The sequence below is a fragment of the Carcharodon carcharias genome, chromosome 21, assembly GCF_017639515.1.
Source record: "Carcharodon carcharias isolate sCarCar2 chromosome 21, sCarCar2.pri, whole genome shotgun sequence".
NCBI lineage: Eukaryota > Metazoa > Chordata > Chondrichthyes > Lamniformes > Lamnidae > Carcharodon > Carcharodon carcharias.
The window spans coordinates 32993685-33010340 of NC_054487.1; the positions used below are offsets into that span (position 1 = coordinate 32993685).

At 40.2% G+C, this 16656-nt stretch overlaps 1 protein-coding gene across 3 annotated transcripts in view; it reads left to right on the plus strand.

Annotated features, from left to right (window-relative positions):
• Nucleotides 1-16656, plus strand: part of pparab (peroxisome proliferator-activated receptor alpha b) — a 269353-nt gene that overhangs the window by 83905 nt on the left and 168792 nt on the right. For all 3 annotated transcript variants that reach the window (XM_041215595.1, XM_041215594.1, XM_041215596.1), the window contains exon 4: nt 3716-3781. The gene's annotated coding sequence lies outside the window, so the exon portion shown is untranslated. The remainder of the gene's footprint in view (nt 1-3715; nt 3782-16656) is intronic.

A 16656-nucleotide genomic window follows, 5' to 3' on the forward strand; every position in this document is an offset into this window, starting at 1 on the left:
AGATAATCACCTATTAAACTAGGATTTAAAAATTAAAAACATTGGGCCATATTTTCCTATGTTTTTGAAATTATTTCTCCATTATAATGTGTGATAATCTACTACTAATAATGCAGGAATACACAGTTCTAAAGCTAATATAAGTTGAAAAGTTTATTATACAAATGTGGGCTGCACAATAAATTTATGCTAAATGGCTTAATGACTGTTGTAAAAGTTCTGATTTACATACAAGGCCTTAAATCTACTCCAGCCTGTTGTTGGCCTCCTAGCTGATCTACTCAAGAATGGTTCATAAAATAAGCCATTATTATGTTATAGTATTTGAGAGCAAGCTCAATGATATAACAATGGGATATTATAATTTATGTGGAATTCTATACTTTTACCATTTACTTTAGCAAAGATTTCTTTAGTATAAAATCTTAATACAGTAATTCTATACTTCAGCAGAGAAGGCACACACAAAGTGTCTGATGATGAGGTAGGCCTGAAACTTTGTAGTTCAATTTTTCAACTCTTCTCATAGCAGAAGCAGAGCTTCTCCTGAAGCAAGAATCAGACTCTCCTCAAATACATTCAATCACATCTCCCTGCTCTTACCATTTGACTCAACCTGAATTGCATTCCACAAAGATACATCTAAAATGTCATTACTTCATTCAGAAATACTTATAATACAGAATTGAATTCATTGCAATGTGAAAATGAGTTTTAATTTTCACCAAAAGTACATCAGCTGTGTTTATGCATTCTTCTTAATTACAACTGCCATCACCACATGCTCATCTGTGGGGTCTTACAAAGGCACACAATTCACATGTTTCGTTGTAAGAAGATATTCTACATTTTGTCAAAATACAGATTTTATGTAAAGTTTCATCCAGCATTGAGTGACATGGTAGTAACAAATCCAGAGGTTATGATAAGCTTGACCTTGCAATACATCAACACCATTTCAACTCTACAATATCTTACTATCTTGGAACGCTGCCCAGAATATTATTATGTATAACATGTAGAACTGTATCAATTTGTTATCATTTTCCCTACTGAATAAGAATGAGTGACTACCAGGATTGGGAAAAAGCAGGCTCTCACATGTATACCACAGGTTTGACAAGCAGCAATATTGGGACTTTAGCTGAATAATGCTAATGAATTTTGTATTTATTATCTAAATCAACAGATGCTAAGAGATGCTAAGCAGGACATGCAGTCCCTTGTCTGTGTTTTAAGGTTGTTACATGAAAAGCATGGCTGTTTGATAAGTAACTTTAACCAGTTAGTCATGTACACACCTAGTCTGAAATGAAGCACTGCTGTGATGGAGTACAACTTTGCCATGCTTCTCCAACCATCTGTCTGTTATTTTATATAACATCTGGACTTATATTAATGTTGGCCTGCTAGACAGAGACCAGAAGATTGTTTTTATTGGACCATGGCCAGCAGTTGTATGAATAATATCATGGACCTGGAATGGTGTTCCTGGCACCTGCACTATGGTGAACAGTGTTCACTAATGATAATTTTCTGCTCTGTTCCCTCTTTCTGACAGAAGCAACCACGGTAGATTTCTACTCTGTGCTTTTTTTTTTGTTTTTTAACAATACAATTGGAGGGGAATGTTTATATTAATATTAGATTTGTCAAGTTGTTTGTAGTACAATTTTAAATGTGAGATTAGAAAGAGGGATTAAGCCCACAAATAATGTAGTCGGACTGGAAAAGGGCAAAGAGAGAAGCCAGTGGCATGAATATTTGAGAGGAGTGTGATTATTGCTTCAGGAGAAGTTCTGTTTTTATTATAAGGAGAGTTAACATCAAAGAGAGAATTACTGTTCAGATATTTTATTTAAATGAAATTTACATGACATTTTAAAAGTGATAGTCTAAACTGATCAGCACCTTCCAAACCCATGGCCACTACCACCTAGAAGGACTCAGGCAGCAGATACATGGGAACACCAGCACTGGAAATTCCCCTCCAAGTCACTCATCACCCTGACTTGGAAATTTATCGCTGTTCCTTCACTGTTGCTGGTTCAAAATCCTGGAGCTCCCTTCCTAACAGCACTGTGGGTGTACCTACACCACAAGGACTGCAGCAGTTCAAGAAGGCAGCTCACCACCAACTTCTCAAGGGCAACTAGGGATGGGCAATAAATGCTGGCCCAGCCAGTGAAGCCACATCCCGCGAATAAATTTTTAAAAAAGAAAGGAATCTTTTTAACTGAGTCCTTTTCGCTAGAGAAGAACAGAAATCACGTGGAGTTCTGTGAATGTGAACTGCTACTTTAATAAGGTGATGCAAATTGTTGATACTGAACAAAGGTGTATAAAAATTAATTAATTTTAAAAAATAATTTAAAGGAACAGGAATCCATGGAAAGGTAGTATAACAAACCTCATAACCAGATGGCCTGAAGTTTCTGCTAGGTTGTGCTGCCTTTTTCAACAATTTGCCAAAATTGACCAAACCAGAGGAAAAAAATCAAGGAATTTTTAATGCAAATTACATCCAAGGCAAATCAAGTTTCTGCAATCTGTTGTGCTACTTTAAGAAACATTACACCACCCTGGCTGGCTCCACCCACAAATTAGGCAACATGCACAAATTCCGCTAATTACAGCCAGTGATAAGCAAATGGTTTGAGTGGAAACTTGAGCAAAAAGTACCTTAAAACTAATGTAATTTGCATCCAGATCACCAATTCCATACAAAGCGGAACTACTTGGCTATTGTTGAAATGCATCATTGTGCTACTTGCAAGTGGTACTTTCATCATAGAAATGGAACTTCTGGCTCTTTTCCATTTTCAAACAGTAAAAAACACTTCTGTATGGAGATAATGTCCATTTAACATATGATTAATGTACTTTGTTGGTTATCCAGTTGTTTATGATACAGAGGAGTTACTTTACCAGTGCTCTGTTCTGCTGTCTATTGTCCTCCAGTTTTTATTTGTCTTTGAAAGAAGGGACTACTTTTGGTTATAAGTGGGCATATGGATTTCTGAACATAAAATTAATATTTTTTGAAGCTTGATAGAACTCAGTACACTGTGGCACGTAGCTGTAAGACACAGGTTTCCACCATATTTCCATCTGCCAAGTTCCCAGTTCCAGGTAGCTCATGAGGGATGAGATGAATATGAAGGAATGATGGAGACATATTGAAGAGAGAGATGACCTACACAAGTGTCACACACCTTTTAGTCATCAAATCAAGTAAAACCTTGTCTGATTTCAGGAATCAGATCTCTGTTTTGCAATCTAGGTTGGAGATCAAGACCAGGGCAGAGGAGGGAAGGCATCAAGTCCTTGCCCCCTCACCCCCACCAAAAAGCAACTTCATTGTTTACTGTTACTTTTAGTTAAGGTAGGGTTGAATCTCTTCAGATTAAGAGGTATGACATAGTTTGAGTATTGTGTCCAATAAAGGTAATAGTAAACAATGACATAGCTTTTCAACCTTACCCAATCTGTCCACGATGAGCCTACTCAGCAGGTGGAATGGTGCATGGACGTTGGTAAATTAAGTGTCAGCAGTGGTGTGGCAGCTATTTCAGCACTGTGGTGCATAATTATCATATTTTATAGCACTTACAATTTTTAATATTGCAGATGCTTAGATTATGTGCATTTTTTCCAATGTTGTTTGAAATGATGAAATCTGGCATTAAGCATTGTAATTTTTTTATGTTTGCAGGAAACTCTGCCAGCAAGAGGTCAAGCAAGAGGTTTAGCTGCAAAGGAACAGCCATTGGCATTACAGGTTGGACTCTTCAAAAACCAGCATGTTATCATTCCATTTCTCTATTTTTAATTGTGTAGTCACCCATGATTTGTAGTATCCTGCATTTGGAAGTACTTAATGAGTGTGACAGAAACAAATCCAGTTAAAATTATGCTGTGTTTTAGGAGTGAAATACATCAAAATACACCACTTTTATAACGTGAGTAACACTTACTCCAAATGAGTGAATCTTAACAGGTTTAAATATTTACATATTATTGTATAGTAGTGCAAGATGATGCATATTTATACCAGTACCATAGTTTGGTAAAGCTGTCCATTTTTGTTATTTAAGAGTCAATGGCTCAGAGTTTGTTGCAGTTGTAACAGCGAGATGAGCAGCAACTTGGGGCATCTGCACAAGTGCAGTTAAACATTGGAAATCCAGACATTGCAGTTTTCTTACAAATTTTCTTTTTAGTTTTTGTCTTTTTATCTTTCTTCCTTAATCCCATCTATAAGTCCCAATCTTTCTTTTGCTTCTGGTACAATGATTTAAATGTATTGCTGAAAAATGAGACATGTCGTCAAAGCTTTTCATCTTGCACCCATTAGGACAGACACAAGAATACCAAATTTCAAAGGGAGCAAAAATTTACACTGCATAAGAAAAGGCTGCTGATTGGTTGGCAAGTTGACTCTGGTCAAGGCATTGCCATGAAGAATGCACCAGGGAACTATTATCCTCCAAGCTTTTGTTTAAGTCAAAAATGGTGCAATGTCTGGACATGTTCCTTTTGCCTGCAGAGGACAGGCCCCTGTGTATGAATATATATAGTTTCTAGCGAGCATAAGTCCAGTTACGTTGTGAGCCCAACTGATCTTAAATTGGTTGCTAGTGTAATTCTTAGCATAGTTGGGATTTAAATGTATTTCCTGCTTCTTTACTTCCTGCTGTGCAGTCTGTTTCTTGGTGAGGATTATAAGACCATAAGACATAGGAGCAGAAATTAGGCCATTCGGCCCATCGAGTCTGCTCTGCCATTCAATCATGGCTGATAAGTTTCTCAACCCCATTCTCCCGCCTTCTCCCCATAACCTTTGATCCCCTTACCAATCAAGAACCTATCTATCTCGGTCTTAAATACACTCAATGACCTGGCCTCCACAGCCTTCTGTGGCAATGAATTCCATAGATTCACCACTCTCTGACTTAATAAATTTCTCCTCATCTTTGTTCTAAAAAGTCTTCCCTTTACTCTGAGGCTGTGCCTTCGGGTCCTAGTCTCTCCTACTAATGGAAACATCTTCCCCATGTCCACTCTATCCAGGCCTTTCAGTATTCTGTAAGTTTCAATCAGATCCCCCCTCATCCTTCTAAACTCCATCGAGTATAGACCCAGAGTCCTCAAACGTTCCTCATATGTTAAGCCTTTCATTCCTGGGATCGTTCTCGTGAACCTCCTCTGGACCCTCTCCAGGGCCTTCCTGAGATACAGGGCCCAAAATTGCTCACAATATTCTAAATGTGGTCTGACCAGAGCCCTATAAAGCCTTATCAGCACATCCCTGCTTTTATATTCTAGTCCTCTCGAAATAAATGCCAACATTGCATTTGCCTTCCTAACTACAGACTCGACCTGCAAGTTAACCTTAAGAAAATCCTGGACTAGGACTCCCAAGTCCCTTTGCACTCCAGATTTCTGAATTCTCTCCCCATTTAGAAAATAGTCTATGCCTCTATTCTTCCAACCAAAGTGCATGACCTCACACTTCCCCACATTGTATTCCATCTGCCACTTCTTTGCCCATTCTCCTAACCTGTCCAAATCCTCCTGCAGCCTCCCCGCCTCCTCAATACTACCTGCCCCTCCACCTATCTTTGTATCATCTGCAAATTTAGCCAAGATGCCCTCAGTTCCTTCATCTAGATCATTAATATATAAAGTGAAAAGTTGTGGTCCCAACACTGACCCCTGCGGAACTCCACTAGTCACTGGCTGCCATCCTGAGAAGGACCCCCTTATCCCCACTCTCTGCCTCCTGCCAGACAGCCAATCTTCTATACATGCTAGTACCTTGCCTCTAACACCATGGGCTCTTATCTTACTGAGCAGCCTCCTGTGCAGCACCTTGTCAAAGGCCTTCTGGAGGTCCAAGTAGATAACATCCATTGGCTCTCCTTTGTCTAACCTACTCGTTACCGCCTCAAAGAATTCTAACAGATTTGTCAGGCATGACCTCCCCTTGATGAAACCATGCTGACTTGGCCCAATTTTACCATGCACTTCCAAGTATTCTGAAATCTCATCCTTAATAATGGACTCTAAAATCTTACCAATGACCAAGGTCAGGCTAATCGGCCTGTAATTTCCCGTCTTTTGCCTCACTCCCTTCTTAAACAGGGGGGTTACATTAGCGACTTTCCAGTCCTCTGGGACCCTCCCTGACTCCAGTGATTCCTGAAAGATTGCCACTAAAGCATACACTATCTCTTCAGATATCTCCTTCAGAACTCTGGGGTGTAATCCATCTGGTCCAGGTGATTTATCCATCTTCAGACCTTTCAGTTTTCCTAACACCTTCTCCTTGGTAATGGCCACCATACTCACCTCTGCCCCCTGACTCTCTTGAACTTTGGTGATGTCACTCGTGTCTTCCACTGTGAAGACTAACGCAAAGTACCTATTCAGTACCTCCGCCATTTCTTTGTTCCCCATTACTATTTCTCCAGCGTCACTTTCCAGCGGCCCAATGTCCATTTTTGCCTCTCTTTTACCCTTTATATATCTAAAAAACTCTTGCAATCTTCTTTTATATTACTGGCTAGTTTACCCTCGTATTTAATCTTCTCCCTCCTTATTTCTTTTTTAGTTGTCCTCTGTTGGTCTTTGTAGGCTTCCCAATCCCCTGGTTTCCCACTGCTCTTCGCCGCATTGTATGCTTTCTCTTGAGCTTTTATGCTGTCCCTGACTTCCCTTGTCAGCCATGGTTGCCTCGTACTCCTTTTAGTATGCTTCTTCTTCCTAGGAATGAATTTTTGCTGTGTCTCCCAAATTACTGCCAGAAACTCCTGCCATTGCTGTTCCACTGTCTTTCCTGCTAGGCTCATCTCCCAGTCAATTCTGGCCAGCTCCTCCCTCATGCCTCTGTAGTTGCCTTTATTCAACTGTAATACCGTTACGTCTGATTCCAGCTTTTTCCTCTCAAATTGCATGGTAAATTCTATCATATTATGGTCACTTCCTCCTAAGGGTTCCTTCACCTTAAGCTCCCTTATCAAATCTGCCTCATTACACATCACTAAATCTAGAATTGCCTGTTCCCTAGTGGGCTCCACCACACGCTGCTCCAAAAAGCCATCTCGTAGACATTCCACAAATTCCTTTTCTTGGGATCCACTACCAACCTGATTTTCCCAGTCTACCTGCATATTGAAATCCCCCATGATCACTGTAACCTTGCCTTTCTTACACACCTTTTCTATCTCCTGGTGTATCTTGTGCCCCACATCCTGACTACTGTTCGGAGGCCTGTACATAGCTCCCAATATGGTTTTTTGACCTTTGCGGTTCCTCAACTCTAACCACACAGATCCTACATCACCTGACCCTACATAATTTCTTGATTTAATTTCATTTCTTACTAACAAAGCAACCCCATCCCCTCTGCCAACCTGCCTATCTTTTCGATAGGATGTATATCCTTGGATATTTAGCTCCCAGTCCTGATCCCCTTGTAGCCATGTCTCCATGATGCCCACCACATCATACCTGCCAATTTCAATCTGGGCCACAAGCTCATTTACCTTATTTCGTATACTGCATGCATTCAGATACAATACCTTCAGTCCTGTATTTCCCGTCCCCTTTCTCATTGTTGTCCCTTTATCTGATGCGCTTGAAGTTGGATTCCTAGCCCTTTCCAAACACTCTGTCCTATTTTGTGTTCTGGAGACTTTAATAGCCTCTCCTGGGCTCTCCTTTCTTTTCAGTTTTTTCATAATTTTCCATGAAGTTGAATCCACCCCTCCGCAGGCTAACCTGCTGCTTTATTTCCCATTAGTCATACTTCTTGGAGTTTTACCCTTCCCTCCACCCCCCCCGCCTACTTTCTAGTTTAAAGTCCTGTTGACCACCCTATTTACCCTTTTCGCTAGAACATTGGTCCCAGATCGGTTCAGGTGGAGACCGTCCCAACACTTTAGATCCCTCCTGTTCCAATACTGATGCCAGTGCCCCACGAAATGGAACCCCTCTTTCCCGCACCACTCCTTTAGCCACATGTTTACTTCCCTTATTCTCGCGTCCCTATGCCAATTTACACGTGGCTCGGGTAGTAATCCGGAGATTATAACCTTTGAAGACCTGTTGTTTAATTTAGTTCCTAGTTCCTGATAATCCCCAAACAGGTCCCCTTTCCTAGTCTTACCTATGTTATTCGTCCCGATGTGGACCACAACAATTGGATCCTCCCCCTCCCTCTCCAATATCCTTTCAAGCCGATTCTTCAATATGATTTTTTTGAAGAGCCTCCCTGCTGCTTGACTTGCTCACAGGCACCTCCTATAGGGGCCACCACACTATAGGTACCCAATCAGCACAAGTGCCTGGTGACAAGCCTGCAAACAGAATGCTATGATTTGCTTTTGGTAGAGGAAATGCAATTTTTCTTTATTCATTCATGGGATGTGGGCTTTGCTGACTGGGCCAGCATTTATTGCCCATCCCTAGTTGCCCTTGAGAAGGTGGTGGTGAGCTGCCTTCTTGAACCGCTGCAGTCCATGTGCTGTCCATGTGGTGTAGGTACACTCAATGAGTCAACGTGGCTGACTCTTAAATGCTCTCTGAAATGGCCTAGCAAGCCACTCAGTTGTATCAAACCACCATAAAGTCTCAAATATCAAATGCCGTATTCCAATAAAGCATTAGTACCTCCAGTCTAACTGTGATAGACATATTGGTATAATTTTGGTTGCAGTTTCTTCTTTATTCTGGTTCTTATGGTATTAATATATATCTACCCTTAACAATATGACAGCTGAGATTTTTCTCAACTGCTTGCTTTGTGTTGACCAAACAGAGAAAAGCCTTTTCATGTGGATTGCACTTTCAGTTCTTGGTTTACTTCTTTTGTTCCCTTCTATGCAGGTACATATGCATAAGGAGCACCATTTTCCTCCTTGGTTGTTGCAGCAGAATATTACTGTCCTTTGGGATGAGGTAGTAGGTTGTATAGTTTTAGGGTTACACCCTTCCGGTCAGATAACTATACAATCTACTGTCTTTCCTGAGGTGGCTGTCAAAACTGCGATGGATCAGATGAAAACCACACAATTACTTTAGTTATCTGGATGTATTTTGAAAACAAGGAATGATTTAAATTATCCTGTCAAATGAAGATCTTAGAACAAGTATGTTTTGTATGATTTAGTCAATGAAACTTTTTTGTTGTAAAACACTAGTTTGTAATGAATGTGGAAGATGTTCAATCAGCAGTGCAGTCACGTAATTTGTGAGACAAAAACATGGCAAAAATGAATATTTTTAGGATTTGATTTCTCTGCATGTTATGTTAATGCCATGATTATCAACAATTCTATGTTTCTTTTCAAATGAAAATATGAACAAAATGTGTATTAGCATTTGAATCAAGAATAATACCTGATCATGCTAAATATAGATTAGTAATGGTTGGTTGCTCAGTTTTTCTGTCCCTAATATGGCCACAAGGTAAGTAAATGTTTACAAACTTACCTTTCCTTGAAGCCAGGTGAAGAAGGAATGTTCCTCCTAGCTCAATAGCACTCCTCAGGGCTGCTGCTGGCCCATGATATTCTGCACAGAAATCGGCCTAAACAAATTTCCACCTGTGAGTTCAGAGCTAACTGCCAATTTCACAGGAAGGAAGCTTAAATGTTAAGTATTCATGGTTTGATAGATGTGTGTAAAATGCAACTTAGTTTGTTTGTTTACAATGCATTTGGCTTCAGACATTACTCGTGGATCAGCAATGACAATATCTCAATGTTCTGCCAGAGTGAGGTAGTAGGTTGTGTAGTTTCAGGGTAGTGATTTTGCCCCATCAGAAGATAACTATACAACCTACTGCCTTCCCTGAAGAGCAGTATGATGACCCGCAACAATGAAGAACAGCACATACAGTTTCTGTCTTTTTAGAACAAGTGGTAAGTTTCAAGAAACATCAGTGGTATTTGATAAATTGTTTTTTTTTATTTTCAAATATAGTAAGTTGATGCAGACAGGCAGTGGTTGCTTATTTAGTTCACGTGTCTGAGAGCAATCCTGTACTTACATCACCTTGGCAATTGGTTGCTATAGTGTGAAATGCCAACGGCTAACAAGCATGCAGACATGAATGAAATCTGAAGCAGGAATAAAAAGAAAAAATTCTCACTTGGTAACTTTGAGTTAGTTTGATCTGAAGAATTTAAAGTATTCAAACTATAAAACCTGGCCATGTTTCCTTCAAATTTCAAAGCTACCATACATTTCAAATTCAGATCAGCCTTAAATACCTTCTCAGACTTAGTAACTCATTTCTATAAGCAGACTGAGTATTTTTAATTGCGAGTTGATTTACGCTGCCCTACATCTATTGAATTGTATTATAGAGGGCTACAGCACAGAAAAAGGCCCTTCAGCCCATCAAGTCTGCGCCAGTCAAACAAGTACCTAACTATTCTAATCCCATTTTCCAGCACTAGGCCCATAGCCTTGTATGCCATGCATCGCAAGTACACATCCAAATACTTCTTAAATGTTTTGAGGGCATCTGCCTCTACCTCCCTTTCAGGCAGTGAGTTCCAGATTTCCCACCACCCTCTGGGTGAAAAAATTCTTCCTCACACCCCCTCTAAACCTCCTGCCCTTACCTTAAATCCATGCCCCCTGGTTATTGATCCCTTCACCAAGGGGAAAAGTTCCTTGCTGTCTACCATATCTATGCCCCTCATAATTTTATACACCTCAATCTCCTCTGCTCCAGGGAAAATAACCCCAGTCTATCCAATCTTTCCTCATAACTAATTCCAGCCCAGGCAACATCCTGGTAAATCTCCTTTGCTGTCTCTCTAGTGAAATCACATCCTTCCTATAATGCGGATTCCAGAACTGCACGCAATACTCTAGCTATGGTCTAACAGCATTTTATACAGTTCTAGCATAACCTCCTGCTCTTATATTCTGTGCCTCAGCTAGTAAAGGCAAGTATCCCATATGCCTTCTTAACCACCTTATCTATCTGTCCCAATACCTTAAGGGACTGGTGGGCATGCACACCAAAGTCCCTCTGATCCTCGGTACTTCCCAGGGTCCTACTATTCATCATGTATTCCTGTGGCTTGTTTGTCCTGCCCAAGTGCATCACCTCACAAGGTAATATAATGTAACTCAGTTATGTTCTGGATTGGATATTTGTGTTATTTTCACAAATCCCCTTCAATCTTTCCAAAGGCAGATCTAGCAAATATTTAGTATAATGTGGACACATAATTCATAGCACATGAACAGTGTGTCAGTTGTAATTAAAACTCACTTATTCCACGCAGCATCCCACATATGAAGAAATTAATGGACTTGCCCAGCTATTTCAAATTGTTGCTTTTATCTTACTTTCTGTGAAGCTACTAATTATTGTACAGTTTTTGGCTTCTCAACATTTTTTTCTTTCATTCCTACTACTCAATCCTTCTGATAGGTTGGTTGGTTCTACCATCACCTATCTTTCAAGATGCAGTTAAAAAGAACTGAGAACCAATCAGGGCCACCATGGATTAACTCAGTTATGAGGATGATCACATGGTTGTTATGAAAAAAAGAAGTTTTGACTCTCACTGGACAGTTGGTCTATTTGCATTCTGCCATGACATCAAATCAGAAGTAACACCATAACAGATGATATTACTTAATGCTTACTTGTTGGTGTAATTATCAAGGGATGCAAAACTACATAATGTATATATAGTCTAGTTCCATCACCAATTAGAAATCTGCTTTCACAAAATCACTGGAGAGGGAATTTTATATGAACTTAATGGTAAAATGATTGAGATTGAACAATTCTAGATGTTTCTTTACTTCAGTAACTTCTGTTTTGTTCAGTCTGACAAATATGACTTTGACAAAGCTTTAACTTCACAGCAAGCATCTTTTATACTTGACAGGTTCCCTGCCCCGAAGTCAGCCTGACTGACAAGTTTGGCTTCCAGCCAGCCAGCCAGCCAGACAAAACTCCGGAGTAGGCCACGGGAACGGATGGGTTTGATCCATGATACCAAGGGGATGGGGGGGCAGTTTCCAATCCCAGAGGTCTTTGTATAGTGGTGGGGGCGTGGTATCTGATGGAGGGGGAGCTTTGGAGGACTGGAGCACTTCTCCTATAGACCCACATGAACCCTGCTGATGACAGTAAAACCTGAAAAGTAAGTTAAATCAGAGGCTGCCTGTCTCATGAAAATAAAATATATTTCCAATTCACTTCTTGAGAATGGGCTGACTGCCCTCCCTATCCTTCCTCCATTAAACCTGCAAGTGGGAAGATTGGGGTTGTGTTTCAGATTTTTATATTTTTACATATGACCCAACCCCAGACATCTGTTATTGATTGTTAAGATTCAGTCTAATGTGGCCATTCCTCACGTTTACCCAAGTGTGTACTAAGTATAGGTAAATAGTCAAAGAAACCCTTCCTCTTGATCTTACACATCCTGGATCTGTATGTGGCAAGTTTACTGGGCCAACCAAGAGATCCACCAATCTTCCCTCACCCTGCACAACAGATATCCAAAAAATAGACAGTGTTGAGGGGAGGGGCAGAGGTGCAATCAACATTGAGGAACACGTCCTTCAAATGGTGAAATAGAGGCTGCAACCACTAAACCTAAACATATATATGGAAAAATGTTTTATACTGCCTGTGGAATGGACACACATCCGTGAATTGTCTCAAATAAATGTTCAATATCACTACTGACTTGCAGTCTCCACCCCAAGTCTCTAGTGGGGCTGGGAAAGGAGATGATATGAAGAACATAGAACTTCCTTTCTTCAGTAAACATCAACGTTTCGTATCAGTTAAGTGTGCAATTTAGACAAGTGATATCTTACAGTATTTCAATTAGGCAGATAATTTGAGGCAGATTTCTCTTGGCAGAACAATGAAAACCTAGTGTGCTAGCAGAAGCCGAACTTATCTTTAAAACTTGATAAAGTTAGTTCTTTATATTCACTATTAGATTTGAAATTATCCTCAAATAAGTTAATTTATTCCAGGTTGTCTTTGAAGTGCAATTTTAAAGAATAAAGCAACACTTGGATAAATATTTTCCTTGTTTAAGTGTGTCACATGCATTCAGTTCAGAAAACTGCAGATGCAAGGAATCTAACTTCTTGCAGAACATAAAGTGCATCCATCCAATACCTTTGCACTGTTTCAATCTAATACTAATTCTATTGATATCATTCTCTTTAGAAATTCTCTCCATAAGTTAATTGTCCATACCGCTTGGTGATACTGACCTTCTGAAATGTTTTTTCTCTATTTGCACTCATCATGTTAAGGATGTTCCTGCTGTGTTTTGGAATACTTTACAACATCATGAAATACTCTTCACAGGAGTTCTACAATTGAAATGTCACAGTGTCTTGCTGGGAACAGAGAAATCTAATTAACGATAGGGGTTCTCAGGGAAATTTTAATGGGCGATTCAAGATGCAGTGCAGTGGGTCAAAGGCCAACAGTGTGCAATAAGCTTCTCATTATGACATTACTCTACCCATCATGCATTGGAGAAAAGACAGCATCACATTTACAGTAGAAAGCTAAGAAATTCACCAATCCCGCACCCAAAGGGAGCTCAAGTTGGAATTAGGGCTAAAGTGTTATAATTGATTTTCTGATATATGTTCCTTTCAAGCATGACTCCCTACTTGTTCTCAAATCCCTCCATGGCCTCACCCCTATCTGTCTCTGTAACCTCCTCCAATCTTACAGCCTGCTAAGATCTCTGCACTCTTCCAATTCTGGCCTCGCATACATCCCTGTTTTAATCACTTCATCATAGGAGCCATGCATTTAGTTACCTAAACCCTAAAATTATGGAATTCCTTCTCTAAACCTCACTGCCCCTCTCCTTTAAGATTCTGCTTAAGACCTACCTCTGGCCAAGTTTTTTGTCACCAATCCTAATACCGCGTAGGTAGATCATTGCGAAATTTTTTGTGATAATCGCTTATGTGAACTGCCTTGGGATGTTTTACCATATTAAAGGCAATATATAAATACAAGTTGTTGTTGCTTGATGAGTTTTCCCAGTTTTTTCTTGCCTGTGCATGACATGCAATTTGTATAAGATAGCCTGTAGTTATCCATAACATTCATGGAAATTCTAGTACTGAAATGGTACTGTATTCTTCCAGTAGCTGTCACTTATTTAAATGGTGAACGAAAAGATATTAGAGCTTGCCAATTTAATCATTCTATTAAAAGTAATATTTGAGTCTATTGAATTTATAAATGTGGCTCAAATTTTCAGCTTGATTCAATGTTTCTGTGCTAAATTTTAGCACAAAAGTAGATGTAAGTTTAAAGTGATGAAATAGTTTTTAATCACATCTACATTTTCACTAGAATTAACAATGATAGGAATTCAACTTTTGTTTCTGTAAATTGTAACCAAGTTTAAAAAGTTACAGGAAAACCTCACTTAAAGTTGTGGTTGTGATTCTGAAAATCATGGTTTCAAGTGAAGCACTCGTTCCCATAGGAATCAATATTAAAACTGTAGTTAGGTTCTGTAGGTCCATCCATATCAGAAATAAACAAATATTAAACATTATATCCTTTATGTTAAACTATTTCAAATTGCTAAATTTCTACATTGGTAAATGAAGTAACTTTTAAATTAAAAATATCAAAGAAAAATGTAACTTTCTACTTACAGTACTTCCTGCTTGCTGCGGATCCTGCTTCCTGATCCTCCTGGCCGCTGCAGATCCTACCTCTCCCCAACCCTCCAAGTTGCGGTCTTTCCCCACTCCCTGACCTCCAAGTTGCACCCTGTCCCCCTCCCCGACATCGTAATTCTGGCCTCTCCCCATATCCCCGACTTCCGAGTTGTAGTTGTGGCCTCTCCCCTCCCCCAACCTCTGAGTTGTGGTCTCACCCCTCCCAACCTCTTGAATTGTGACCTCTTCCTTCCCCAACTCATCCTCTCGTCAAACCTCGCACTCCCAGACTCACGCTCTTGCCGCTTCCCTTTCCTGGATCTGCATTCTCATTCAAGATCCAGAACTTATCTGAAGCCAGAGCTCCAATGTTGTGGAAGTATGAGTCCCGATGGCGCAGAAGTGCTGAGCTGAAGCGGCACTTTGGAGGTTGGGGAGGGGAGAGGCCACTCCAAAATGGTGCCAATCGAGTCACGTGGGTAATTATGTTAAAATGAATCTTTCGACACTCAACAAGATTACAGACCCCATTTACTTATGACATTAGGGCGAAACAACATTAAATGGGGCAATGTTTAACAAGGACTTACTGTACTTATCCTAACTTCTCATTTGTTATCAATCTGAGAAACGCAGAATAAATGCATAATGTTTACTATGTCTGAAACCTATGCCAAGCTAGAAGCCATCTAAGAAATAATGGGCAGAACCGGGAGCAAATTTCAAAGTCATGGCTCAGCTCCCTGATGTGTTTCTGCCTCCGAATGATCTTGCTAGAGGCGGCTGCTAAGTGGCAGTAGCTACCCACTTGGTAGGGATGGGTAGCCAATTAGGAGTAATTATATGACATGCAGCAAAGAACCATGAGATCTTGTCCTGGAATGTGAAGGACAAGAGTGTCATATAGACCACCCAGTTGTGTCAGCACCATGGCAGTTCAGCTGAGATGACTGCACAGCAGGAAACCATAGTGTGAAGAAAGCTACATGCAGTCTTCATTATAAAAAGGGGAGATAGGGATGATCCCTTGCAATGGCAGGCACTGTCGTTCTGATGCTTCAGCTGGAAAAAGGTGGTAAGAGAAGATAATGTAGGTTGGTTTGGGCCAATATAATCTGCCAGGACACCTGGGGGGAACTGACTGCAGCACTTAAATGCGCAAGTGGACATGGGGTCCACTTATTCAGTAGCTGGCTGAACCACAAAAGCAGAGCAGCAAGGTGAAAAGCAAAAGCAGCAGAATGCTTAGATGGGTTGAACAAGGGCAGGGCACAGGAGTGGGCGCAACCCTCAATAGAGGGTTTATAGACAAAGGGTCAGCTTCATGGACCTCAGAGCAGCAGTGCCATAGAAGGTTGCGCCTCTCGTGATAGGTGGTTGCGGACATTGCACTTCTAGATGAGGACCTCAGGCCCCAAGGAGCAGGTAGATATCCAGTGCCCATGGCAGTGAAGGTCACAATCATCCTTAACTTCTATGCCACTGGCTCTTTTGCATTGGTTTGGAGCTTTTGTAGAATCTCTCAATTGGCCACCTATGACCACATTACGCAGGTGACTGATGCCCTGTATATGAGAGTATCTGACTACATTGTTACGATCCTGTTGGAGACCACTAATATTTAAAGAGAAATCCAAACACCCCATAATTAATTGACAGAACTACACCACAAAATTTCACAATTTTAAACAAAAACAAACTTTATTGTACACAATTAAACAAAGCAAGCATGATTAACAACACTATAGTTTATAATTACTTATGCCATGAACTCAGTTCTACTTTTTATTCCCTTCCCCCCGAGAATTCTCTTATACATTGCAAGAATCTTGAAGATTCATTCACTTCTGTAGAGACTAACCCACAAGTCATGCTCTGAAATTCATTTTAATTCTCCTCAGTGTTCCAGCTATTCTCCAAGATAAGATTTTATGGCTTTTTTATTGA